The following is a 27,752-nucleotide window of genomic DNA, read 5'->3' on the forward strand; positions in this document are numbered from 1 at the left end:
AACAAGGGGGGTTCATCTTCCCAAGTCTCATTACTAAATAAACTGGCATTCAACTTCATGATTGCTCCTAAATACTTAGCAACTTGCTCTTCAGTGACATCTTCATCCTCTTCAGAGGAAGAATATTCATCAGAGCTCATGAATGGCAGAATGAAGTTCAATGGAATCTCTATGGTCTCTGTATGAGCCTCAGATTCCTTTGGTTCCTCAAAGGGAAACTCCTTTCTATCCAAAGGACGTCCCATGAGGTCTTCCTCACTGGGATTCACGTCCTCCTCCTCCTCCTCTGGGCATTCGGCCACACCAAGTAAGCTTATGGCCTTGCACTCCTAATAGGCACGGAAACTTGTCTCTCACAAATCTCCCTCGGCAAGTGTACCGAATTGTCGTCAAGTAAAAACTCACAATAGAGTGAGGTCGAATCCCACAGGGATTGATTGGTCAAGCAACTTTAATTAGAGGAATGTTCTAGTTGAGCGAAGCAGAATTTGGTTTGAGTGTTGCAGGAAATTAAATGGTGAGAAAGTAAACAGCAGAAAATGTAAATGCCGAAAGTAAAGAGCTGAAAGTAAATGGCAGAAGGTAAATTGCAGAATTTAAATGGGAATGAGGAAGATGCTCATAAAAGTAAATTGCAGAAATTAAAGAGAATGGGTAAGATCAGAAATGGGGATTCATTGGGCGTAGGAGATGTTGCATTCTCCGGATCAAGTTCATTTCCATCTCTTCCTCAATCAATGCATTCATTAATCTCCTTGGCAATCTTAAGTGATCGAATTCCAATTCCTTGGAAATTCAATCTCTCAAATCTTGATCAATAGCCAATTCCTTGGTCAATTGCTCATGAGAAGAGATGAAGTATGGTCACTGATTATACCACATGCATTCCCAAATCAAGTGTTATTAGGATTATAATCACCATATCCAACCAAACCCAATTTGGTCCAACAAGAGAAAGCATTTCTAGCATGATCTCTTCAGTCCTCTTCCAAGGTTCAGAGGAGATCCAAGTATGAATAGCTTCTTTTCCAAGATAACTACCCAATTGGATGAAGATTGAAAGCTTTCTAGTAAAATCAAGAGAAAAGATAGAAGAAGAGTAATGTAAACTAGTATTGATCCATCAAATTACAACAAAGCTCCCTAACCCAATGAAAGGGGTTTAGTTGTTCATAGCTCTGGAAATAAAAAACAAAGATGGAGAATACATCATGAAAATCAGAACTAGAAGTGCAGAGAAAGTAAATTATACAGAGAGTAGTTCCCAATTTTCAATCCCCCATAAAGATCCTTTCCTAATTCAAAACTACCCCTATATATACTACTCTTCTGATTTTCTAGTTGATTCTTCAAGTCTTGGATAGGGGCCCTTGGATCTTGAGTTTGAAGCAGTTATCTTCTGCAGTGGGCTTATCTTTACTTGCAGAAAGAAAGTGTAAAGTAGGCAGGGTGTTTAGCTCAGGACGTTAGTGGCGTTAACGTTAAGTGAGAGTGTGGGTTCGAGAATGTTAGTGACAATCACCTTTTTCACTAACGTTCCTCACCCAGGGATGGTCCACGTTAACTTCAATGTTAGTGGCACTAACGTGACCACTAACGTTGCCTCTTGATCCTTCGCACACGTTATTGGGACTCACCTTTCCCAATAACGTTGAGAGTCTTCCCTTCCCCCTATGTTAGAGTCCACGTTAACTAGGTTAACGTGGCTCTTAACGTAAGCTTGCCAATCCTTCGAGAACGTTAGTGACACTTACCTTTGTCACTAACGTTCCAATGTGCCCCTACTTCCCACGTTAGAGTCCACGTTAATTAGGTTAACGTGGCTTCTAACGTAGCAATGATAGCTATTTCCAACGTTAGTGACAAAGGTGAGTGTCACTAATGTTGGCTCATCATTCCCTTATCCACGTTAGCTTCCACATTAACTAAGTTAACGTGGGATTTAACGTTGCTCACATTGGCTTATTCCAACGTTAGTGACAAAGGTGAGTGTCACTAACGTTGGTGATTCTTGCTCCCTCCACGTTAGCTTCCACGTTAACTAAGTTAACGTGGGAGTTAACGTGGCTCATTGTGGCTTAGCTCAACGTTAGTGACAAAGGTAAGTGTCACTAACGTTGGCTTCTCTTTTGCTTCTCAATGTTAGAGTCCACGTTAACTGAGTTAACGTGGCTCTTAACGTGGCCAATTGTGAGCTTGGTCCAACGTTAGTGACAAAGGTAAGTGTCACTAACGTTGGCTTCATTTCTTTCTTCCACGTTAGAGTTCACGTTAACTTAGTTTACGTGACTCTTAACGTGGGCTATTATGGCTTCGAGGGCGTTATTGGCGATTACTTTTCTCATTAACTTTGCAGGTTAGCTCCCATTCCACGTTAGAGGTCACGTTAGTTAGACTAACGTGGCTGCTAACGTGGTTCTTCCTTGCTTCCTTTGTCCTGAAATCAAGCAATAAAGTGCATCAAAGCTCTAGTCCCAGTCATGGGAAATGCATCATCCAATTTGTCATTAAATTCATGCAAAATCCTCATGAAATCATGTAAAGTGCATAATGTATGCTTGAATCAAGATGTAAGTGAAATTCTACCCAAAACTTGCTTATTCCCTAAGAAAATGCATGAAACTACCCTAAAAACAATAAAGAAAAGGTCAGTGAAACTGGCCAAAATGCCCTGGCATCACAACACCAAACTTAAAGCTTGCTTGTCCCTAAGCAAGTACTGGAACAAGAGAATGATGAATGGAATGCCAAGAGAAATGAGTCATTATTGTGGAAGTTATGTCCTTTGGTTTTATGGTGGTTTCATGCATAGCAACTTAGGTTCATTCCTTCACTGGCTTTCAGACCTTTATCATGTCCTAGAACTCTCACTTGATTGCATCCCATGAGACTTTTATTCGTTGATCCTTTTTGTTATTTCAGGGCTTGTTTGTGTTCTTAGACTAGGTGCTCTGTGAGGGGGCGACTCTTTAAGATAAGCTTTCAGCCAGCACTCCCGAACCAGTTGGTTCAAGGTGCTAGGTGTTGAGACACCCCTAAGGACTTACTCCCTCAAGTCTCTTTCCCCCATACATACACACCACAGGCACATGGTTTGTTTATTTTCTTTCTTGAGACCTTGGTGTCCAGCACCTCTTTGGGTTACTAAATGTTCTGTAGCAAGGTTGCTCTTGATAGTGGATTTTCAGTTGATAATCCCGGGTTAGTTAACCCAAGTTACCAAGTGATGAAGCACTCCTACGAACTTATTCATCCAAGCAGATCCTTGGTACAGGAGCACCACAGACACATCTCTCAAGTTTCAAACCCTTGGTGCCTAGCCTTATTCTTTATTACTTTTCTTTCTTTTTTAACTCTTATTGTTCTTTTCCCCTTTTTCTTATTAGGATCTTGTTATTTAGCTAGTCTCATGGGGTGTGTTTCAAGCATATGATTCAGGCCAGATAGTTATCTTCCCACCCTTGTTGGTGAACCAACTTAGCTAACTTATGACCACATCACAAACTAAGGAATTTACTCCACAATATGAACTCCACTCTGGTCTTTGATAACAATCATTCTCTTTTTATTTGATTCAAAAGGGAGACAAGCATACAAGTAAGCAAAGTAAGGATGCAGTGACATCTAGACAACACACACATGGCAAGAGCAAATAAGCAACATTAAACTCTAATTATCTAAATTAATGAGTAACTATAAAATCAAGTTCCTTTGGACTTCCAAGATTTAGCATTTTAAGTATATGGAATTAAGTAACAACACAACCTTCGGGTGATGTTTTCTTGCTATCCCCTTGTTGTCCTCATCCATAGTTTTTGCTCCTTCACTTCCTTGGATGATGGTGCACCATTTCTTCAGAAGGTTCCTGCAAAGTTATTGGAAGTTGCTTGTTTTCAAAGCACTTGAGACATAGTTAGCTTGCATGTATGCTTGCAAATTTCTGAACTTAATTTGGTGTGTGAACACCAAACTTAGTTCTTTTGCCTAGTACAATAGATTGCTTACTTGCAGAGAGCCTCATATGTTGTTATTATCAAAACAACCATTAACTTCTGACTAAACTACTGCTAAGTGGTTCCCCTGATTGTTTGGAGCTAGCAATCTGTCGTTGGAGGGTAGTGTGATTATACTCATATCTTTGGTGGAACACCAAACTTAAAACTACACTTTCACTCTTGGATTTGTTTTGGTGTGGAACACCAAACTTAGCTCTTCGCAATACAGGGGAAACAACTTGTGATTTTTATTGAAATGACGATGAAAAAGAAACTACCTCAGGTTGGGTTGCCTCCCAACAAAGTGCTCTTTTAGCGTCGCTAGCTCGACGATTCCTCCATTACTTGAGATGATACTTCACTTTGGGGTTTTCTCCCATGTTGCCCAGGTAGTGTTTGAGCCTTTGTCCGTTCACAGTGAAAGTCCTCTTCGAACTTTTATCCATGATTTCTATGTGCCCATATGACGAGACCTTTGTGACAAGGAAGGGTCCTGACCACCTTGACTTGAGTTTGCCAGGGAACAGTCTCAATTTGGAGTTGTAAAGGAGTACTTGCTGCCCCTTTTCGAAACTTCTTGGTGCCAGGTGCAGGTCATGTCTTCTCTTTGCTTTTTCTTTATAAATCTTGGCATTTTCATAGGCTTGAGATCTAAATTCCTCCATCTCTTGCAGCTGCAGGATCCTCTTTGCACCAGCAGCAATGCTGTCAAAATTTAGTATCTTGAGAGCCCAGAGAGCTTTATGTTCCAACTCCAGTGGTAAATGACAAGCTTTCCTATACACCAGTTGATATGGGGACTGATGAATATTTTGGTGAAAAAATAAATTTCTCCCAAAACACACAAAACTAGCCGGCAAGTGTACCGGGTCGTATCAAGTAATAAAAACTCACGGGAGTGAGGTCGATCCCACAGGGATTGAAGGATTGAGCAATTTTAGCTTAGTGGTTGATTTAGTCAAGCGAATCAAATGTTGGTTGGGTGATTTGTGATTTGCAGAATGTAAATTGCATGAAATCAAAGAGAGCGGGAAAGTAAATTGCTGAAACTTAAAGAACAAGAAATTAAATAGCAGAAACTTAAAGTGCAAGAAATGTAAATTGCGGAATCTTAAAGTGCAAGAAATGTAAATTGCTTGAAATGTAAAGGGGATTGGGATGTGGATTTGCAGAATTTAAACACAGAAAAGTTGAATTGCATTAAACAGAAGAGGAAAAGGGGATTGGGATTGAACCGGATCTTGAAGCAGTGAAGTAAATGAAGAGAAAAAGCAATAAACAGGGAATTGAAATGAGAAATTCAGATCTCAGGACCCAGAGACTAGAAAACCAAGTCTAGATCTCAATGCCTTCTTAGATCCAACAAGAACAATAGCAAGGAAATTGTAAATTGCAAAGAAAAGAGATGAAGAACAATAAACCGGAAATGAAATTCAGTAAATAAAGCAGAGAGATCCAAGATTGAGATTGAAACAGAATTTCTTCAATTCTCCAATCCAAGATCCAAGACAAAATGTAAAATGAAATTGAAAGCAATGAAAACAAGAAATTAAAGTTCACTCAAGTTCAAAAGCTCTCCGAAAACTATATTTAAAATTCTAAAAGGAAAGCTCCTCCAAAACTTGAATTCTATCCTATTTATACACTTTCCAAAATGATCTTCAAGCCTTGAGTTGGGCCTTTGTTCTTGGTGGAATTGGGTTGAAAGAGGCCTTGGTTGATTGCTCTTGAAGATTGAAGAAGAACCGAAGTGAACCAATTGAACCGGAAATGAAGTTAGCCAACGTTGGTCTTCAACGTTAGGGCCAAAGTTAGGGGTCTAACTTTGACCCCAACTTTTCATAGCAGCAAACCACATCCTTCTGGTATGGACGTTGGCGCCAACGTTAGGGGTCTAACTTTGACCCTAACGTTGGCCTTGCTTGGTGTGATTGGCGCCAACGTTAGCCTCCACGTTAGGGGGCTAACGTTGGCGCAAACGTTGCCTACTCCCCCATTGTGATTTAAGTGCCAACGTTAGCCTCCAAGTTAGGGGGCTAACGTTGGCGCAAACGTTGGTGGCCCAGGGATGAAATTTCTCTTGCCAACGTTAGCCTCCAAGTTAGGGGGCTAACGTTGGCTCAAACGTGGGAGCCCAGGGAGTACTTCATGCCCAACGTTAGCCTCCAAGTTAGGGGGCTAACGTTGGGGCTAACTTCAAGCCTCCAAGTTCAATTTCAACTTCCATTCTTCACTTCTAGCCATTCCTCTTTGCTTCAACCTTTCTCCAAGCCTTCTTCACCTATCATTGATCAACCAAACTAATCAAAGTTTTGCTCAAAATCATGAGGTATTCAATCTTCCACAATATGCAACAATTATAGCTCAAAACCTCATGAAATGGCATGAATTCACATATGGTTGGTTCAATCAAGGGAAACATGAAATTCTACTCAATTAGCTTGCTTGTAGCTCAAGAAAGTGCATAATTCTAATGAAAACTAAAGAAAAAGACTAGCTAAAATGGGTTAAGATGACTTGTCATCACAACACCAAACTTGAAGCTTGCTTGTCCCCAAGCAAGAAATGAATTATTAAGAAGAAAGAATGAAATGGAAGAGGAAGTTCATGCTAGCAAAGTGTTATTGATAGTTCATGGGGTTTTATGTGGATATGCAAATGCTCACTTCTTATTGACTCCTAGGCCTAGAAAGTCTCCTTCAAGCTTCAAGTGACATACTGCTATGACCTCTCATTATTCCTTTATCCTTGGTCATTACTTTATTCAAAAGCTTTATTTGAGTGTCATGTGTAGCAAGTTCATTTTCTTTTCTTTATACTTGACACATTATTCACCATAGACACTTGGCTCACATTCCTACTTAAAACATTGATGCCCAGCACCTCTTTGGGCTACTAAATGCTTTGTAGTTAGGTTGCTCTTGATAGTGGATTTTCAGCTGATGATCCCGGGTTAGTTAACCCAAGTCACCAAGTGTTGAGGCACTCCTAAGAGCTTACTAATCCAAGCAGATCCTAGTACAAAAACATCACAGGCATATATTTCAAAGTTCAAGCTATTGGTGTCCAGCTTTCTTTCTTTTTGTTTTTCTTTTGTTTTGCCACTTTTTGGCTCTCTTTGTTCTTTCTTTCTTTTTGTTTTTCTTTCTAACCAAGGAATTCAATTCAATTGAGATTCATAGACAGTAGGCCACTCTCTACTTAGAAGGAGATATCCTAGCTCTTTATTCACTAAAAGTGAGCTATTATACAATCACACACACACCACCACTTACTTTTATTCCACTTCTAACTAACAGAGACCATTTCACTTCACATTCAAACTGTTCTTTTATTAAATTTAAAGATGCAGGGGACAACACATTCTTCTTGTCAAGTGAAAATGAACACACAAGCCAACATAAAAACCAGCCTACAAAAACATAATTGATGCATACTATACTAACAGTTTCTGTTAAAATGGGCATATTCATACTTCCAAATTAGAGCAATTCAATACTGATGGAGTTAAATGACAATACAACCTCTTGGTGGTTCCTTCTTCTTTCATCTCAGCTAATGGTGAGTAGTCCTCCCAGAAGAGTGATTGATTTTCTGCAGTGTTAATGGAAGTTGCTTGTTTCTCAAGCCCTTATGTGATTTGTTAGTGTGCAAGACTTTCTTGTAGGCGTTTGAACTTACTTTGGTGGGTGAACACCAAACTTAGTCTCTTGCCATGTTTCTTATCCATAACCATATGTTGAAAGCTTAAATCTTTGCTAAAGGTAATAGAATTGAAAACTAGAAACAGACAATGCTTAAATGATTTGTCAGATTGCTTGGAGCTGGTAACTCTTTATATAGAAAGTGAGAATGTGCTTTTAAGTAAGATTTTGGTGGAACACCAAACTTAGAATCCTTTATTCTCCCTTAATATGTTTTGATGTGAAACACCAAACTTAGCTCCTTGCAATACATACCACTTATTTAACCTTTTTATTGAACTAATTATGAAAAGAAAAGTACCTCCGGTTGGGTTGCCTCCCAACAAGCGCTCTTTTATTGTCACTAGCTTGACATCTTTCAATTTTTTTCAAGAGGGCTGTAGGTGTTGAACCTCTTTTTCCTTAACCCATTGTCCTCCCAAGTACAACTTTGCTCTGTGACCATTCACAGTGAATTGATTCTTTGTTGCCTCATCTAGTAGTTCAATATTCCCATAAGGAAAAATCTTTGTCACCAAGTATGGGCCAGTCCACTTAGACTTCAGTTTGCCAGGGAAGATTTTAAGCCTTGAATTATACAGGAGTACTTGTTGTCCAGGCTTGAATTCCTTCTTTGTGATCTTCTTGTCATGCCACTTCTTAGCTTTCTCTTTGTATATCTTTGCATTTTCATAAGCTTCCAGTCTGAATTCATCCAGTTCATTTAGTTGTAACAACCTTTTTTCTCCTGCAGCTTGGGGATCAAGGTTGAGGAGTTTAGTGGCCCAAAAAGCTCTGTGTTCAAGCTCTACAGGGAGGTGGCAGGATTTGCCATACAGTAGCTGAAAGGGTGACTTGCCAATGGGAGTTTTAAAAGCTGTCCTATATGCCCACAATGCATCCTCTAGCTTCCTAGCTCAATCCTTTCTTGTGATTCCCACTGTTTTCTCTAGGATCTTCTTTAATTCTCTATTTGCAAGTTCGGCTTGGCCGTTAGTCTGAGGGTGGTAGGGTGTGGCTACTTTGTGAATCACTCCATATTTGTGAAGGAGTTTCTCCATTTGTTTGTTGCAAAAGTGACTACCACCATCACTAATAAGACTTTTAGGCACTCCAAACCTAGTGAAGATGTGCTTTTTGAGGAATTGGAGGACGATCTGTGCATCACAGGTGGTTGTGGCTATAGCTTCTACCCATTTTGAGACATATTCCACTGCTACCAGGATGTATCTAAAAGAATAGGAAGGAGGAAAAGGCCCCATGAAATCAATTCCCCACAGATCGAACAATTCTAATTCCAAGATAAAATTTTGAGGCATCTCATTCCTTCTTGTTAATCCTCCTGCTTTCTGGCATTCATTACATTGGTGTACATATTCTCTGGCATCCTTGAAAATAGTTGGCCAATAGAAGCCACTCTGTAGTATTTTTGCGGCTGTTTTTTCTGGGCCAAAGTGTCCACCATAAGCTGAACCATGACAATGCCACAAGATGTCCCTCACTTCACTTTCAGGAATACACCTCCTGATCACTCCATCAGAGCATCTCTTGAATAAGAAGGGTTCATCCCATGAAAATTTCCTTGCTTCTTTAATCAACTTCTTCACTTGTTGCTTAGAGAATTCTTGCGGTATCTTCCTTCCCACTTTGTAATTTGCTATGTCAGCAAACCAAGGTGCTTGCTGGATCTGCAGAAGGTGCTCATCTGGGAAGCTTTCATTTATTGGCTGGGATGCTTTTTGATTTGTTTTATGTGGTAGTCTTGACAGATGATCAGCGACCTGATTTTCAGTGCCCTTCCTATCTCTTATTTCAATGTCAAATTCTTGTAGGAGCAGTATCCACCTGATGAGTCTTGGTTTAGCATCCTGTTTTGACATCAAATACTTGAGTGCAGCATGATCAGTGTAAACTACAACCTTCGATCCTATCAGATATGATCTAAACTTATCAAATGCATAGACTACAGATAGCAACTCTTTTTCTGTTGTAGTGTAATTTCTTTGGGCCTCATTCAACACTTTACTTGCGTAATATATGACATGATGCAAATTCCCCTTCTTTTGTCCAAGTACAGCACCAATTGCAATGTCACTTGCATCACACATGAGTTCAAAAGGTAATCCCCAATCTGGGGGTGTGATTATTGGTGCTGTTGTGAGTTTATTTTTTAAAGTTTCAAATGCATGCTGACAGTTTTCATCAAAAACAAAAGGGTTATCAAGCATTAACAGATTACTTAAGGGTTTGGCTATTTTTGAAAAGTCCTTGATAAACCTTCTGTAAAATCCGGCATGCCCCAAGAAACTTCTAACAGATTTCACATTAATTGGTGGAGGGAGTTTTTCTATAATCTCAACCTTTGCCTTATCAACCTCTATCCCTTTTCTTGAGACTTTATGGCCAAGAACAATTCCTTCGGGTACCATAAAATGGCACTTCTCCCAGTTTAAAACCAAATTAGTTTCTTGGCACCGTTTCAAGACAAGAGTTAAATGGTTTAGGCAAGCATTGAAATTATCACCAAAAACAGAGAAGTCATCCATGAAGACTTCTAAAAATTTTTCGACCATATCAGAAAAAATGGAGAGCATACACCTTTGAAATGTGGCAGGGGCGTTGCATAGCCCAAAAGGCATCCGCCTATACGCAAAAACTCCAAATGGACATGTGAAGGCAGTTTTCTCTTGGTCCTTGGGATCTACCACGATTTGATTATACCCAGAATATCCGTCCAAGAAACAGTAATAGGCATGGCCGGCTAACCTTTCCAGCATCTGATCAATGAATGGGAGAGGGAAATGATCCTTCCTGGTGGCATCATTCAATCTTCTATAGTCTATGCACATTCTCCACCCAGTCACTGTTCTAGTAGGGATCAACTCATTCTTCTCATTAGTGATGACTGTCATCCCTCCCTTCTTTGGTACAACTTGAACCGGGCTTACCCATGGGCTGTCAGATATTGGGAATATTATCCCTGCATTCCACAACTTCATTACTTCCTTCTGGACAACTTCCTTCATTGTAGGATTTAGCCTTCTTTGTGGTTGAACCACTGGTTTGGAATTATCTTCCAAGAGGATCTTATGCATACATACTGCAGGGCTGATTCCCTTCAAATCATCAATGGTCCATCCTAAAGCATCTTTGTGAGCTTTGAGTACATCAAGAAGTTCTCCTTCTTCCTTCTTTGACAGGGATGAATTAATGATTACTGGGAAGCTCTCCGATGTGCCAAGGAATGCATATTTGAGATGGGTGGGTAAAGGTTTCAATTCTTGTCTTCGTACATCTTCTTTCTTATCTTGCCTTTCATATTGCTCAGTAAAGGTCTCAGCCACTTGTTCCTCTGTTGTTTCTTGATTTACTTCTTGCTCTTGAAAATTTTCTTCCAAAGTTTCTTCCACCAAACTATCTATCATCTCCACTCTCACATAATCTTCTTGCTCAGGAGCGTTTTGCATTGATTTGAACACATTTATAATCATTTGTTCATTATGGACCCTGAAGGTCATTTCTCCTTTTTCAACATCAATGATGGCCCTTGCTGTGTGTAGAAATGGCCTTCCCAGAATGATTGAGTCGTTTCCTTCTTCTTCAGTATCCAAAATTACAAAATCTGCTGGGAAGATAAACTCCCCAATCTTTACTAACAGATTCTCCACAATTCCATTAGGTGTCTTGATTGATCTGTCAGCCATGACTAGCGACATCCTGGTGGGTTTAAGTTCTTCTATGGCAAGTTTTCTCATCATTGAGAGAGGCATTAAGTTGATGCTGGCACCCAGGTCACAGAGGGCCTTGTTAAGAATTATCTTGCCAATAGTGCATGAGACTACAAAGCTTCCCGGATCCTTAAGTTTTGGTGGAATACCCCGTTGGATCACAGCACTGCATTCCTCTGTGAGTAATATGGTTTCCCTTTCAAGCCAACTTCTTTTCTTGTTGATAAGATCCTTCAGAAACTTGGAATACAGAGGCATTTGCTCAAGTGCTTCGGCCAAGGGAATGTTGATTTCCAGCTTCTTAAAAATCTCAAGGAATTTGTGAAAATGCTTGTCATTAATCTCTTTGTTGAACCTCTGAGGGTATGGCAAGGGAGGAGTGAAGTTATCTCCCTGCATTTGGTCCTTAGTTGGCCCTTCAATTACTTCCTTTCCCTTTCTTGATTTTTGTGGCTGATCTTCTTTTTCTTGAACTTGATTCTGAGTTGGCTTGCTTGCTGCCTCCTTCTTGTCATTGACTTTTTCTTCTTCAGCTTGTTTCTTGTCACTTTCCTTTGGCTTCTTGGTTGCTTCTTCATTTTTCACCAAGACTCTTCCACTCCTCAGTTGTATTGCCTTGCATTCTTCCTTAGGATTTGGGATTGTGTCACTCGGCAGTGAGTTTGAAGATTTCTCAACAGAAATCTGTTTGGAGATTTGCCCAATTTGCCTCTCTAGGCTCTTCATGGAGGCTTCATGGTTCTTAGTTGTCATTTCTTGGTGTTTCCACATTTTGTCTATCAAGGTTTCCAAGTTGGTGAGTCTTTGAGATTCAGGTGACGCTTGTGGTGGGTTGTGAAATGTGGATGGTGGATGGTAGGCATTTTGGTTGGTGGGTTGGTTATTAGATTGGTAATGGTTGGGGTTGGAGTAGTTGTTTTGAGGTTTTCTGTAGGGGTTTTGGTTGGTTTGCTGCTGGTTGTGGTTTTGGTTGTTTCTTAAAGTGTTTTGGTTTGAGTTTCTCTGCCATGGTTGTTGATTTTGGTTGTGATTGTCTCCCCACCTAAGGTTTGGGTGGTTCTTCCAAGAAGGGTTGTAAGTGTCACCATATACTTCATTTGGCCCAGAATTTTGGTTGTGCATGTACTGGACTTGTTCTTGCTGTTGCTCCTCTTGAGTCTCTTCACTCTGTCCCCATGTGGTTGATGGTTGGCTAATGTTGACTGCTGCAACTTGGAGACTATCAATCCTCTTAGCCATTTGCTCAAATTGTTGTTGAAATTGCTGTTGCATCATCTTGTTTTGAGCTAGGATTGAATCCACTCCGTCTAGTTCCATTACTCCTCTTCTTTGTGATGGTTGGCGGCTTCTTTGATGAGCAAAGAAATATTGATTGTTGGCCACCATGTCCACAAGATTCTGAGCTTCCTCAGCAGTTTTCATTAGTTGTAGTGAACCTCCAGCAGAATGATCTAATGCCTCCTGAGATTTCAATGTCAGGCCTTCATAGAAATTTTGCAGCACATCCCATTCATTGAACATCTCTGGAGGGCACTTTCTGATTAAGGCTTTGTACCTCTCCCATGCTTCATACAAGGATTCAGCATCTAATTGTGTGAATGTCTGCACCTCAGTTTTCAGCCTGATGACTCTCTGGGGTGGATAGAATTTGGCTAGAAATTTAGTCACCAAGTCATCCCAACTAGTGATACTTGCTTGGGGAAAAGTTTCAAGCCATTGTGCAGCCTTATCCCTTAATGAGAACGGGAACAGCAGAAGCTTGTAAGTTTCAGGATTCACACCATTGGATTTGACAGTGTCACAGATCCTCAAGAAGGTAGATAGATGTTGATTTGGATCCTCCAATGGTCCTCCTCCAAATGAGCAGTTGTTCTGGACCAATGTGATGAGTTGTGGCTTCAGTTCAAAGTTATTTGCATTGACATTAGGGGTGAGAATGCTGCTTCCACAATGTCTAGCATTTGCAAAAGTATAGGAAGCCAATACTCTCCTCTGTTGTGGTGGATTATTAACTCCTTCTCCTGGATTAGATGTATCTCCTTCCATCTCGTGGTATTCTTCCTCAGATTCTTCTTCTCCAACAATACTTTTCCCTCTTTCGGCTCTTCTTAACCTCCTAAGAGTTCTTTCGTCTTGTTCATGAAAATTGGGTATGGCTCTTCGTGTACCTGACATACAAGCAGAACATAAGAGCACACAAACCAGTGATACTTCAATCTACTGCTAGAATGAAGTTTTAGTTAGCTTAAGCAAAAATTCAAACAGTTAGTGGGTTAATCAAAGGTTAAAGAAAGATAAAGAAAAAGTGCTTGATCTAGATCACCACCTTACTTAATCATTGTCAATCTAATCAATCCCCGGCAACGGCGCCAAAAACTTGATGAATATTTTGGTGAAAAAATAAATTTCTCCCAAAACACACAAAACTAGCCGGCAAGTGTACCGGGTCGTATCAAGTAATAAAAACTCACGGGAGTGAGGTCGATCCCACAGGGATTGAAGGATTGAGCAATTTTAGCTTAGTGGTTGATTTAGTCAAGCGAATCAAATGTTGGTTGGGTGATTTGTGATTTGCAGAATGTAAATTGCATGAAATCAAAGAGAGCGGGAAAGTAAATTGCTGAAACTTAAAGAACAAGAAATTAAATAGCAGAAACTTAAAGTGCAAGAAATGTAAATTGTGGAATCTTAAAGTGCAAGAAATGTAAATTGCTTGAAATGTAAAGGGGATTGGGATGTGGATTTGCAGAATTTAAACACAGAAAAGTTGAATTGCATTAAACAGAAGAGGAAAAGGGGATTGGGATTGAACCGGATCTTGAAGCAGTGAAGTAAATGAAGAGAAAAAGCAATAAACAGGGAATTGAAATGAGAAATTCAGATCTCAGGACCCAGAGACTAGAAAACCAAGTCTAGATCTCAATGCCTTCTTAGATCCAACAAGAACAATAGCAAGGAAATTGTAAATTGCAAAGAAAAGAGATGAAGAACAATAAACCGGAAATGAAATTCAGTAAATAAAGCAGAGAGATCCAAGATTGAGATTGAAACAGAATTTCTTCAATTCTCCAATCCAAGATCCAAGACAAAATGTAAAATGAAATTGAAAGCAATGAAAACAAGAAATTAAAGTTCACTCAAGTTCAAAAGCTCTCCGAAAACTATATTTAAAATTCTAAAAGGAAAGCTCCTCCAAAACTTGAATTCTATCCTATTTATACACTTTCCAAAATGATCTTCAAGCCTTGAGTTGGGCCTTTGTTCTTGGTGGAATTGGGTTGAAAGAGGCCTTGGTTGATTGCTCTTGAAGATTGAAGAAGAACCGAAGTGAACCAATTGAACCGGAAATGAAGTTAGCCAACGTTGGTCTTCAACGTTAGGCCCAAAGTTAGGGGTCTAACTTTGACCCCAACTTTTCATAGCAGCAAACCACATCCTTCTGGTATGGACGTTGGCGCCAACGTTAGGGGTCTAACTTTGACCCTAACGTTGGCCTTGCTTGGTGTGATTGGCGCCAACGTTAGCCTCCACGTTAGGGGGCTAACGTTGGCGCAAACGTTGCCTACTCCCCCATTGTGATTTAAGTGCCAACGTTAGCCTCCAAGTTAGGGGGCTAACGTTGGCGCAAACGTTGGTGGCCCAGGGATGAAATTTCTCTTGCCAACGTTAGCCTCCAAGTTAGGGGGCTAACGTTGGCTCAAACGTGGGAGCCCAGGGAGTACTTCATGCCCAACGTTAGCCTCCAAGTTAGGGGGCTAACGTTGGGGCTAACTTCAAGCCTCCAAGTTCAATTTCAACTTCCATTCTTCACTTCTAGCCATTCCTCTTTGCTTCAACCTTTCTCCAAGCCTTCTTCACCTATCATTGATCAACCAAACTAATCAAAGTTTTGCTCAAAATCATGAGGTATTCAATCTTCCACAATATGCAACAATTATAGCTCAAAACCTCATGAAATGGCATGAATTCACATATGGTTGGTTCAATCAAGGGAAACATGAAATTCTACTCAATTAGCTTGCTTGTAGCTCAAGAAAGTGCATAATTCTAATGAAAACTAAAGAAAAAGACTAGCTAAAATGGGTTAAGATGACTTGTCATCAGGGACATTCCAAGTGGAGTTTTGAATGCTGTTCTGTATGCCCAAAGAGCATCATCCAGCTTCTTCGACTAATTCTTTCTTGATGCATCCACAGTCTTTTCCATAATCCTTTTTAGCTCTTTGTTGGATATCTCAGTTTGCCCGCTTGTTTGGGGATGGTAAGGAGTGGCCACCTTGTGTTTTATCCCGTATCGTAGGAGAAGAGCTTCTAGTGGTCTGTTACAAAAATGGCTCCCTCCATCATTGATGAGTGCTCGTGGAACTCCAAATCGGCTAAAGATATTCTTCCTAAGGAAGTTCATGACCACCTTGTTATCATTCGTTGGAGTTGCAATAGCCTCTACCCACTTGGAAACGTAATCCACTGCCACCAAGATGTACTTGTTTGAATATGAAGTTGGGAATGGTCCCATGAAATCGATTCCCCACACATCAAACAGTTCTAGTTTTAAGATAAAATTTTGTGGCATCTCATTTCTCTTGGGCAAGTTTCCAGCTCTTTGACACTCATTGCAGTTCTTTTCTAGTTCTTTGGCATCTTTAAAAAGGGTGGGCCAAAAGAATCTGCTTTGTAACACTTTGGCTGCAGTTCTGTCCCCTCCAAAATGGCCTCCATAACATGAGCCGTGGCAGTTCCACAGGACCTCTCGTCCCTCTTCTTCTGAAACGCATCTCCTCAGGATTCCATCTGAACACTTCTTGAAGAGATATGGCTCATCCCAAACAAAATACTTTGCATCATTTAGGAGCTTTCTTTTTTGATGTTTATTGATCTCTAAAGGTAAAGCCCCATTTGCTTTGAAATTGGCAATGTCTGCAAACCATGGTGCTTTGTGAACTGCCATCAACTGCTCATCAGGGAAGAACTCATTTACACTTGTATCATGTGTTACACCTTCATCCTGAGGGATTCTGGATAGGTGATCTGCTACCTTGTTCTCCACTCCTTTCTTATCTCTGATTTTAACATTGAATTCCTGCAACAATAAGATCCATCTTATTAGTCTCGGTTTTGATTCTTGCTTGGCAAACAAATATTTAAGTGCTGTGTGATCTGTGAAAACAATCAATTTAGCACCAATGAGGTATGATCTAAACTTGTCAAATGCAAAAACTATTGCTAGCAACTCCTTTTCAGTAGTGGTATAATTTCTTTGAGTATCATTGAGGACTTTTCTAGCATAGTATATCACATGGACTAAGTTATCTTTCCTCGGCCTTAACACTGCCCCAACTGCAAAGTCAGATGCATCACACATCAATTCAAAGGGCAAGTTCCAATCAGGTGGGGAAATGATAAGGGCAGAGGATAGTCTTTTTTTCAAATTCTCGAATGCTTGCATGCATGTTTCATCGAAGATAAATGGTGTATCAGATACAAGGAGATTGCTCAAGGGCTTGGCTATCTTTGAAAAGTCTTTAATAAATCTTCTATAAAAGCCAGCATGCCCTAAAAAGCTTCTAATTGCCTTGACATCACTAGGTGGATGAAGTTTTTCAATAAGTTCCACTTTAGCTCTGTCCACCTCAATGCCTTGGTTAGAAACCTTATGGCCAAGGACTGTTCCTCCTGTCACCATAAAGTGACATTTCTCCTACTTTAAGACCAGATTGGTCTCTTGACACCTTTTCAATTCCAAGGCTAGGTGATTCAGGCAGCTAGGAAAGGAATCTCCGAATACCGAGAAATCATCCATAAAAACTTCAATGAATTTCTCTATCATATCTGAGAAGATAGAAAGCATGCAGCATTGGAAATTTGCCAGTGCATTACATAGCCCAAATGGCATACGCCTGTAGGCAAACACTCCATACGGGCAAGTGAATGAGGTTTTCTCTTGGTCTCTGGGATCAACCACTATTTGGTTATATCCTGAATAACCGTTGAGAAAACAATAATATGCGTGTCCTGCGAGTCTTTCCAACATCTGATCCATGAATGGGAAGGGGAAATGGTCCTTTCGTGTAGCCTCATTGAGTTTCCGGTAGTCTATGCACATCCGCCATCCTGCGACGGCTCTTGTAGGAATTAGTTCGTTCTTCTCATTATGGACTACAGTGATCCCTCCTTTTTTGGGAACCACATGCACGGGGCTGACCCAGGGACTGTCTAAAATCGGGTAGATTACGCCTCCCTACCATAACTTCATAACTTCTTTCTGCACCACTTCCTTCATGATCAGGTTCAGCCTCCTTTGGGATTGAATGGATGGTTTGGCATCATCTTCCAACAGTATCTTATGCATGCATATGGCCGAACTGATTCCTTTCAAGTCAGCGAGGGTCCATCCAATGGCATCCTTACGCTTTTGCAACACTTGGAGTAATTCATCCTCTTGATCTTGGTTGAGGGATGAGTTTATGATCACCGGGTAACTTTCATTCTCTCCTAAGTATGCATATTTGAGAGTGGGTGGTAGTGCCTTGAGTTCAAGTTTGGGTGCTTCTAACTTTTCATTCTCTTCCTTTGGTGCGCCTTGTATATGCATCTCTGCTGTCGCAACATCTTCACTAGACGTTAATCCCTCCTCTATTAATCCTTCAGGTTCTTCTTCTTCAAAACTCTCCTGCATTGCATCTTCTAATGAGTCCAACCTCATACATTCTCCCCATTGTTCTGGTGGGTAAATCATGGCCTTGAACACATTGAATATCATCTTTTCATTGTGTAATCTCAAGGTGAGTTCACCTTTTTGGACATCAATGACAGCTCCAGCAGTAGCTAAGAACGGTCTTCCCAGGATGATGGAGGCTTTGGCTTCCTCTTGCATGTCCAATACCACAAAGTCTGTTGGGAAAATGAAATCCCCCACCTTCACCAGCAAATCTTCCACTATACCATGAGGGAACTTGAACGATCGGTCTGCCAGTTGTAGGGCCATTTTTGTTGACTTAGCCTCCTCGATCTTTATTTTTCTCATCATAGCTACTGACATTAGATTTATGCTGGCTCCTAAGTCACATAGAGCTTTCTCCACTGTGATCTCCCCTATAAAACAAGGGATCTGGAAGCTCCCAGGATCCTTCAGTTTCTGGGGTAGTTTATGCTGAATGATAACACTACATTCTTCGGTTAGTATCACAGTCTCGTTGCTCTTCCAACTTCTCTTCTTAGTCATCAATTCCTTCAAGAACTTGGCATAGAGCGGCATTTGCTCTATTGCTTCAGCAAAAGGTATGTTATCAGTAATTTCTTGAAGATTTCTAAAAATCTGGAGAACTGGCTGTCATCCCCCTTCTTCTTCAGTTGTTGAGGATATGGCACTTTCGGAACATATGGCTTCAGCTCTCCTTCCCTTTGACGTGAGTTGGAGGTGGGGATTTGAGCTTCATCTTGTTCCTCCTTCTTTCTAAATGAATCTTTCTCTTGGGGTTGCTTGGGAGTCTCCTTCAATTCTTTTCCACTTCTGAGGGTTATAGCCTGACACTCCTCCCTTTGGTTTGAGTCTGCATCGCTGCGAGGGTTGTGGCTGGAAATTCTCTTGAATAGGTAGCCAATTTGTGTCTCAAATTTTTTGATTGCAGCATCTTGATTCTGCATATTGGACTGCACTTCTTCTCGGAATGCCTTACTGTCTTGAATCTCTTTGCATATACCCTCAAGCATAGTCTCAATTTTGGAGAGTCTATCTTTAAATGAGGGTGAGTTAGGTTATTCTGGTTTTGGTATGGATGTGGAGAAGTGTTGTTAGGGTGGTGTTGATATGATCTTTGTGTGGAATGTTGGTGAGCTGCATGGTTGTTGGGGTTGTGACGTCTCTGATATTGGTTTTGATCTTGTTGATTTCCCCACCCAAAGTTTGGGTGATTCCTCCATCCAGGGTTGTAGGTTTTAGAGTATGGATCATGGGTTTGCCTGGGTGAGTTTTCAATGTAATTGGCTTGTTCTTGCTCCTCCCATGCCTCAGCATTCACTCCCTCTTGGGTTGCTGATGAGGTGGTGATTGCTGCCACTTGGTTCCTCTCCATCTTCTTGGTGAGGTCAGCCAGCTGCTTGGTAATAAGCTTATTTTGGGCCAGCAGTGCATCTACATTGTTCAGCTTCATCACTCCTCTAGTGTTGCCTCTTTCAGAAGCATAGAAGTAGTCATTCTCAGCTACAGTTTCAATGATATCTATGGCTTCTTCAATGGTCTTCTTCTTGTTAAGAGATTCCCCGGATGAATGGTCTACTGCCTTCTTTGATTCATAAGAAAGGCCTTCATAGAAAATATGTAGCTGCACCCATTCATTGAACATATCTGGTGGACACCTTCTTGTCAGGTCCTTAAACCTCTCCCATGCTTCATATAGAGTCTCACCATCCTGCTGCCTGAATGTTTGCACCTCAGCTCTCAGCCTGTTAATCCATTGAGGAGGATGGAATATTGCCAGAAATTTGTTTACCACATCTTCCCAGGTTGCTAAACTCTCCTTTGGGAAGGATTCCAGCCATTTAGATGCCTTGTCCTTGAGTGAGAAAGGGAACAGAAGTAGTCTATAGGTGTCAGGATGAACACCATAAGACTTCACAGTATCACATATCCTCAGGAAGGTGGTTAGATGTTGGTTGGGGTCTTCTTGGACACTCCCTCCGAATGAACAGTTGTTCTGAACAAGGGTGATGAGCTGTGGCTTTAGTTCAAAGTTGTTGGCATGTATGGTTGGCCTTTGGATGCTACTCCCACAGTTTCCTGGGTTTGGGTTGATGTAGGAACCCAGAACTCTTCTCTCTTGCCCAGCATGATTTGCTAGACCCTCTCTGCCATGGTTGTGAGCCTCTTCTTCATGATGGTTCTCCATGTTTTCATCCATGTCTGGTTCAAAATATTCTTCCTCTTCCTCAGCACCAACTACTCTCTTTCCTCTTGCTTCCCTCCTTAATCTAAGGAAGGTCCTCTCAGGTTCAGAATCAAATGAAGTTGAAGCCCCGCTTCTTCTCCCTGTCAAACAACCAACAAGGCACAAGCAAGGAACTAGATGCAGAGACTATTCTTGTTAGAAATGCTGTTAGTGTGAGTGATGCAATATATCAAACAGTTAGTGGGTTAGTGGACTGAATCGTAAACAACTAAGAAAATAGGTAGTGGGAAGGGAAGAAAATAACTGAACAGAAATTACATTACTCAAATGAACTTAAATCAAACAAAAAAAAAATGCTCAATCTAGTTATCCTCCAATTTAATCATTGTTGATACAAAATCAATTTCCGGCAACGGCGCCATAAACTTGATACGCACAGAAACTTGTCTCTCAACAAATCTCCCTCGGCAAGTGTACCGAATTGTCGTCAAGTAAAAACTCACAATAGAGTGAGGTCGAATCCCACAGGGATTGATTGGTCAAGCAACTTTAATTAGAGGAATATTCTAGTTGAGCGAAGCAGAATTTGGTTTGAGTGTTACAGGAAATTAAATGGCGAGAAAGTAAATAGCAGAAAATGTAAATGCCGAAAGTAAAGAGCTGAAAGTAAATGGCAGAAGGTAAATTGCAGAATTTAAATGGGAATGAGGAAGATGCTCATAAAAGTAAATTGCAGAAATTAAAGAGAATGGGTAAGATCAGAAATGGGGATTCATTAGGCGTAGGAGATGTTGCATTCTCTGGATCAAGTTCATTTCCATCTCTTCCTCAATCAATGCATTCATTGATCTCCTTGGCAATCTTAAGTGATCGAATTCTAATTCCTTGGCAATTCAATCTCTCAAATCTTGATCAATAGCCAATTCCTTGGTCAATTGCTCATGAGAAGAGATGAAGTATGGTCACTGATTATACAACATGCATTCCCAAATCAAGTGTTAGTAGGATTATAGTCACCATATCCAACCAAACCCAATTTGGTCCAACATGAGAAAGCATGTCTAGCATGATCTATTCATTCCTCTTCCAAGGTTCAGAAGAGATCCAAGTATGAATAGCTTCTTTTCCAAGATAAGTACCCAATTGGATGAAGATTGAAAGCTTTCTAGTAAAATCAAGAGAAAAGATAGAAGAAGAGTAATGAAAACTAGTATTGATCCATCAAATTACAACAGAGCTCCCTAACCCAATGAAAGGGGTTTAGTTGTTCATAGCTCTGGAAATAGAAAATAAACATGGAGAATACATCATGAAAATCAGAACTAGAAGTGCAGAGAAAGTAAATTATACAGAGAGTAGTTCCCAATTTCCAATCCCCCAAAAAGCTCCTTTCCTAATTCAAAACTACCCCTATATATACTACTCTTCTGATCTACTAGTTGATTCTTCAAGTCTTGGATATGGGCCTTTGGATCTTGAGTTTGAAGCAGTTATCTTCTGCAGTGGGCTTAGCTTTACTTGCAGAGAGAAAGTGTGAAGTAGGCAGGGTGTTTAGCTCAGGACGTTAGTGGCGTTAACGTTAAGTGAGAGTGTGGGTTCGAGAACGTTAGTGACAATCACCTTTTTCACTAACGTTCCTCACCCAGGGATGGTCCACGTTAACTTCAACGTTAGTGGCACTAACGTGACCACTAACGTTGCCTCTTGGTCCTTCGCACACGTTATTGGGACTCACCTTTCCCAATAACGTTGAGAGTCTTCCCTTCCCCCTACGTTAGAGTCCACGTTAACTAGGTTAACGTGGCTCTTAACGTAAGCTTGCCAATCCTTCGAGAACGTTAGTGACACTTACCTTTGTCACTAACGTTCCAATGTGCCTCTACTTCCCACGTTAGAGTCCACGTTAACTAGGTTAACGTGGCTTCTAACGTATCAATGATAGCCATTTCCAACGTTAGTGACAAAGGTGAGTGTCACTAACGTTGACTCATCATTCCCTTATCCACGTTAGCTTCCACGTTAACTAAGTTAACGTGGGAGTTAACGTTGCTCACATTGGCTTATTCCAACGTTAGTGACAAAGGTGGGTGTCACTAACGTTGGCGATTCTTGCTCCCTCCACGTTAGCTTCCACGTTAACTAAGTTAACGTGGGAGTTAACGTGGCTCATTGTGGCTTAGCTCAACGTTAGTGACAAAGGTAAGTGTCACTAACGTTGGCTTCTCTTTTGCTTCTCAACGTTAGAGTCCACGTTAACTGAGTTTACGTGGCTCTTAACGTGGCCAATTGTGAGCTTGGTCCAACATTAGTTATAACGACCCAATTTTCAGTACGCCTAGGACATACCAGAAACCGAGTGCTAACAATTTGTCATCCTAATTATTATCTATTATTTATTATATGAGCCTGATTCGTTGTTAAAAGCATAGTTAGTTAGCGAGGTACTTTTTTTTCTTGAAAATGTTTGAATTAATAAACAGAATCATTTATAATCAATTCACAAATAATAATAGATAAAACAGTTATAAACAACCACACATAAATATATCACAGGTAGTCAACAAAATTCAGTGATTCAGGCTTTATTAGAGTATCGACTTTTAGTTAGAACACCCCTAGATATAGCTAGATAATAACTATATACATATATATACATACAACATCCTAGGCCCTGACCTGTTCAAGAAGTCCCTAAGCTGGCGCCCAAGCTAGCCTAGACTCTATACTCACCTAGTCCCTCTAAACTGCTAAACTGAGGGAAAGTACGTTCTAAGTCTTCACAACTCAAGTCAGGTGGAACGTCATCAAAAGATAGAACATTATCTGCTATTCCTCTGCACGATCAGACGTTGCCATATGACGTCTCTCTGGTACCTCATGAAGTAGCCACACAATAGGAATCTCGTACACAAGATTTAGGTTAAAGTGCGCATACAAATGGGGTGCAGACGTTGGCTGGTCTCACAGTATATACATATAAACAGAAACGGAGTTCACTCTAGACTCAGAAGACTACCTAGAGCGGAATCCTTTTTTTTTTTTTGCGTACGATCGTCAGCAAATTACGGAAGGGAACTCATGCTTCCATCTGAAGGGGGAAGGGAGAGAGAAGGGGTAAGAACTGGGGAGTTCTTAGTAGGGTCGGGGTTATTAGTTAAGTTCATTAAGTCCGTGTCGCTTAGCAGACATATAGCAGAATACAGAGAAACAGTAAACAGAAGATACAGATAAATAAAGAAACTAAGAAAGCAAAACACAAACAAAAGAATACAAGGAAACAAAAAACATACACAGAGAATAGAATGAAAACAAAGAAAGCATACATTCAAACAACAATTAAAACAGAAGAAATGCGCAACCAAGTATAATGCATGTCTGTCCTATGCAGGCCATGAGCTCACGTGTCGGTTTACACCCTGCAGCCCGACATTACCCAGGAACTAGTCCTAGATATGGCTTATTTTCTGTAGGTGAACTTCGGCCTACAGAAATAGCACTCCCGTAAGTGAACTTCGGCTTACAGGAATAGTCTAAACACAACACAACAACTTTCTGTAGGTGAACTTCGGCCTACAGAAATAACACCTCTGTAAGTGAACTTCGGCTTACAGAAATGGTTTAATCACAACAACTTTCTGTAGGTGAACTTTGGCCTACAGAAATAGCACCTCTGTAAGTGAACTTCGGCTTACAGAAATAGCGCCCCTGTAAGTGAACTTTGGCTTACAGGTATCACAACTCTCTGTAGGTGAACTTCGGCCTACAGGAGCAACACCCTGAGATACACAATTGATATTCATTGCAGGTGAACTTCGGCCTACAGGAATAACAACTTATTGTAGGTGAACTTGGGCCTACAGGACCTCTAGGGCCAATAGAAAAGCATCAGATGAACATGTAATAGAATATCATGCCACAAGGCTTAACTCTTTATTTTTATACTCTTCTCCTCTATTCTCTTTGTTATATTACTCTTTTCTCATTATCATCATTCAATATCATTCTCATTATTCATCATCACTTTCACATTCTTATGCAGTACTTCTTTCTTTCTCTATTCAATCATACTATACAAACTTTACATCTTTCACTTTCACAATATCTTGGCTCAAACCATTCCTCTTTATCATATTACTCTTTTCACTTTGTCTTTCTACTCTGCTTTGATTACTCTTTTCTCTATATCTATTTACTTTTCACTGATTACGCTGTTCTCTGTGTTTCTTTACTCTGCTCTGATTTCTCTGCTTAACGTATGCATTTAAAGCTTATGTAAATTTCGATATGAATAGTATGCCTGTCCCAAGTATAGGTTCATTAAGTCTATACTGAAACAGTTTAACTTTTCATATAATACCTAACCCTAGTCGCAACTCAAGGACTAACTATGTTGCCCTAGTTCGTTCACTAATTTCTGTCTGTTTTTCTGTCATTAAAACTTTACAGAATTTTCTTTGGTTTTTATCTTTTCTTTATCTTTGCCTCACTATCATGTTATTACCACTCCCTAAGTGTTTTATGAAGGTAATTATGAGATTCTGCACTTAAAGTTGTCTTTCTAAAGCTTTTACAGAAAACTGCCTTTTTCGTATTATTTTATTATTATTTATTATTTTAATAATAAATTTTAGAAAATTAACTTACTTTTACTTTTAACCTTTAAAATTCCCTTTTTACCACCCGTAACTTTTAATATTTCTACTTTTACCACCCTAACTTCCAGAAATTACCATATAACCCCTCAAACACCAAATTAATTACTTCCTTGCCTTTTTATGAATCAAAAAGTTGTTCTTCATTGTTCTTCACCACACTCAAAGTGTTCTTCATGTTCTTCATAAATTCTTCAGATTCTTTCTCTGTTTTTACCCGTTTTTCAGTCTTTTCAGCAACCGGTTTTTACCAAAATTCAAAATAAATTCCCAGCCACTAAAACCCCATATTTTCTACATGATTTTAACACAAATTGAACTTCAATTTAAGCTCTAGGGTTCGTTTTTCCAGCAGCCATAAAGAACATAATTTCAAAGTTGAATATCATCAAATTTCATCAAATTTTCACCAAAATTTCAACAAGAATCACTCATATAAATCATCAATTTCAAGCACAGCCAAACCATATCATAATTGCACAACTCAAACACAATCAATCAAGATTAAATTCATCAATCCCTACCTTGATTTGCTGCTCCAAATCCGGTTACTCTTTGAAGTGTTCTTAAAGCACTTTTTCCTCCTAAAACACATCAAGAACAACTTTAAATCCACAAACTCTCAACTGACCAAATCTCCCTCAGCACATTAGGAAGAGATATCTCACCGTAGACTTGCTGGAAATTAATGTTTCTTGGCCCTCAAGTCAAGTTAAGCATGATTCCTAAGGAAGAACATCAAGAAAACACATGTTTTGCATGGTTTTCCTTGAAAACCGAATTGAAGAGGGAGGGAGACAGCCATCTCACCTTATTTCCAGCCTTGATAAGTCACATGGTTATGTAGAGGAAGAAGAGAGGATCATTTTGGTGAAATCGGAGTTTTGATTTGAGTTTTGGTTCAGAAGAAATCAAGCTTTGAAGATTAAGTGTTCATGAAGTTTTCTCTCTTTTCTCTCCTTTCAATTTCGGCCAAAGGGAGTAAATGACCAGCCTTGGAGTGTCTTGGGGGTGTAAGGTGAGTTGTGATTGGTTGGCTTGGAGGTGGGTTAAAATAATATTAAAATATCTTAGGTGTATAACTACTAAAACTAGATGTATCGGAACACTCGTAAAAACATCTCTAAAAATTATTTTCTAAGCTACTAGCATAAATAACACTAGTAACATATTTATTATGAGAATAAAACATGTATAATGAGGCCTTAGCAATGCTAAAGTCACCAGAGAGTGCTGGTGCTAAGCTGCACTAGTAAACCATAAACCCAGTTAAACCGATTTTTTGTTTTTAACTAAAACAGACCAGGTAACCTTATAATATCATTCAAGAATATTCTAATACTAATATAATGATAACATTATACTATTATCTCTCTTCTCTCATGAATCGAGTCCGGTTCGTCAAACTGAGACTACTTACGAAAAACCGAATCAAAACTCCTAACCGATACCGTTCAAAAACTAGGTTCTTCATGACCGCGTTATCGAGCTTGCCTCAGAAAAGGTTCTAGCTTAAGGATGACATAATGATAATGAGGATTGAGATGCTTGATGATATATCAGAGGTGTTCCCTTTACTGATCTTCCGGAGAAATCCGTACTTTCAGAAAAGATCTCACGTACTCGGAAATCAGGGTTGTTACATTAGTGACAAAGGTAAGTGTCACTAACCTTGGCTTCATTTCTTTCTTCCACGTTAGAGTTCACATTAACTTAGTTAACGTGAATCTTAACGTGGGCTATTATGGCTTCGAGGGCGTTATTGGCGATTACTTTTCTCATTAACTTTGCAGGTTAGCTCCCATTCCACGTTAGAGGTCACGTTAGTTAGACTAACGTGGCTGCTAACATGGTTCTTCCTTGCTTTCTTTGTCCTGAAATCAAGCAATAAAGTGCATCAAAGCTCTAGTCCCAGTCATGGGAAATGCATCATCCAATTTGTCATTAAATTCATGCAAAATCCTCATGAAATCATGTAAAGTGCACAATGTATGCTTGAATCAAGATGTAAGTGAAATTATACCCAAAACTTGCTTATTCCCTAAGAAAATGCATGAAACTACCCTAAAAACAATAAAGAAAAGGTCAGTGAAACTGGCCAAAATGCCATGGCATCAACTCCCTCTTGGGATTTTCTTCTGTATTGCTTGGGAGAGTACTTGGGGGAGTTTTAGTAATCTTCTTACTCAGCTAACCCACCTGTGCCTCCAAATTTCTAATGGAGGACCTTGTTTCATTCATAAAACTTAGTATGGTCTTGGATAGATCAGAGACTATGGTTGCCAGGCCAGAATGGCTCTGTTCAGAATTCTCTGTCTGTTGCTGAGAAGATGATGGAAAAGGCTTGCTATTGCTAAACCTATTTCTTCCACCATTATTATTGAAGCCTTGTTGAGGCTTCTGTTGGTCCTTCCATAGGGTTCTCCCATGTAATTCACCTCTGCTATTGCAGGGTTTTCAGGATCATAAGCTTCTTCTTCAGAAGATGCTTCTTTAGTACTGTTGGATGCAGCTTGCAATCCATTCAGACTCTAAGAAATCATATTGACTTGCTGAGTCAATATTTTGTGCTGAGCTAATATGGCATTCAGAGTATCAATTTCAAGAACTCCCTTCTTTTGAGGCGACTCATTGTTCACAGGATTCCTCTCAGAGGTGTACATGAACTGGTTATTTGCAACCATTTCAATGAGTTCCTGAGCTTTTGCAGGGGTTTTCACGTGAAGAGATCCTCCTGCAGAATGGTCCAATGAAATTTTTGATAACTCAGACAGACCATCATAGAATATACTTACGATGCTCCATTCTAG

At 40.0% G+C, this 27,752-nt stretch overlaps 1 non-coding gene across 1 annotated transcript; it reads left to right on the plus strand.

Moving 5' to 3' along the window:
• Positions 1 to 19,742: 19,742 nt before the first annotated feature.
• On the plus strand, positions 19,743 to 19,849 carry LOC148570929 (small nucleolar RNA R71). The gene has a single exon (XR_015908873.1). It is a non-coding gene; the product is annotated as a small nucleolar RNA R71 (small nucleolar RNA).
• Positions 19,850 to 27,752: the final 7,903 nt, after the last annotated feature.

This window comes from Arachis ipaensis, chromosome B3, assembly GCF_059453495.1.
Source record: "Arachis ipaensis isolate K30076 ecotype BB chromosome B3, ASM5945349v1, whole genome shotgun sequence".
NCBI classification, from domain to species: domain Eukaryota; kingdom Viridiplantae; phylum Streptophyta; class Magnoliopsida; order Fabales; family Fabaceae; genus Arachis; species Arachis ipaensis.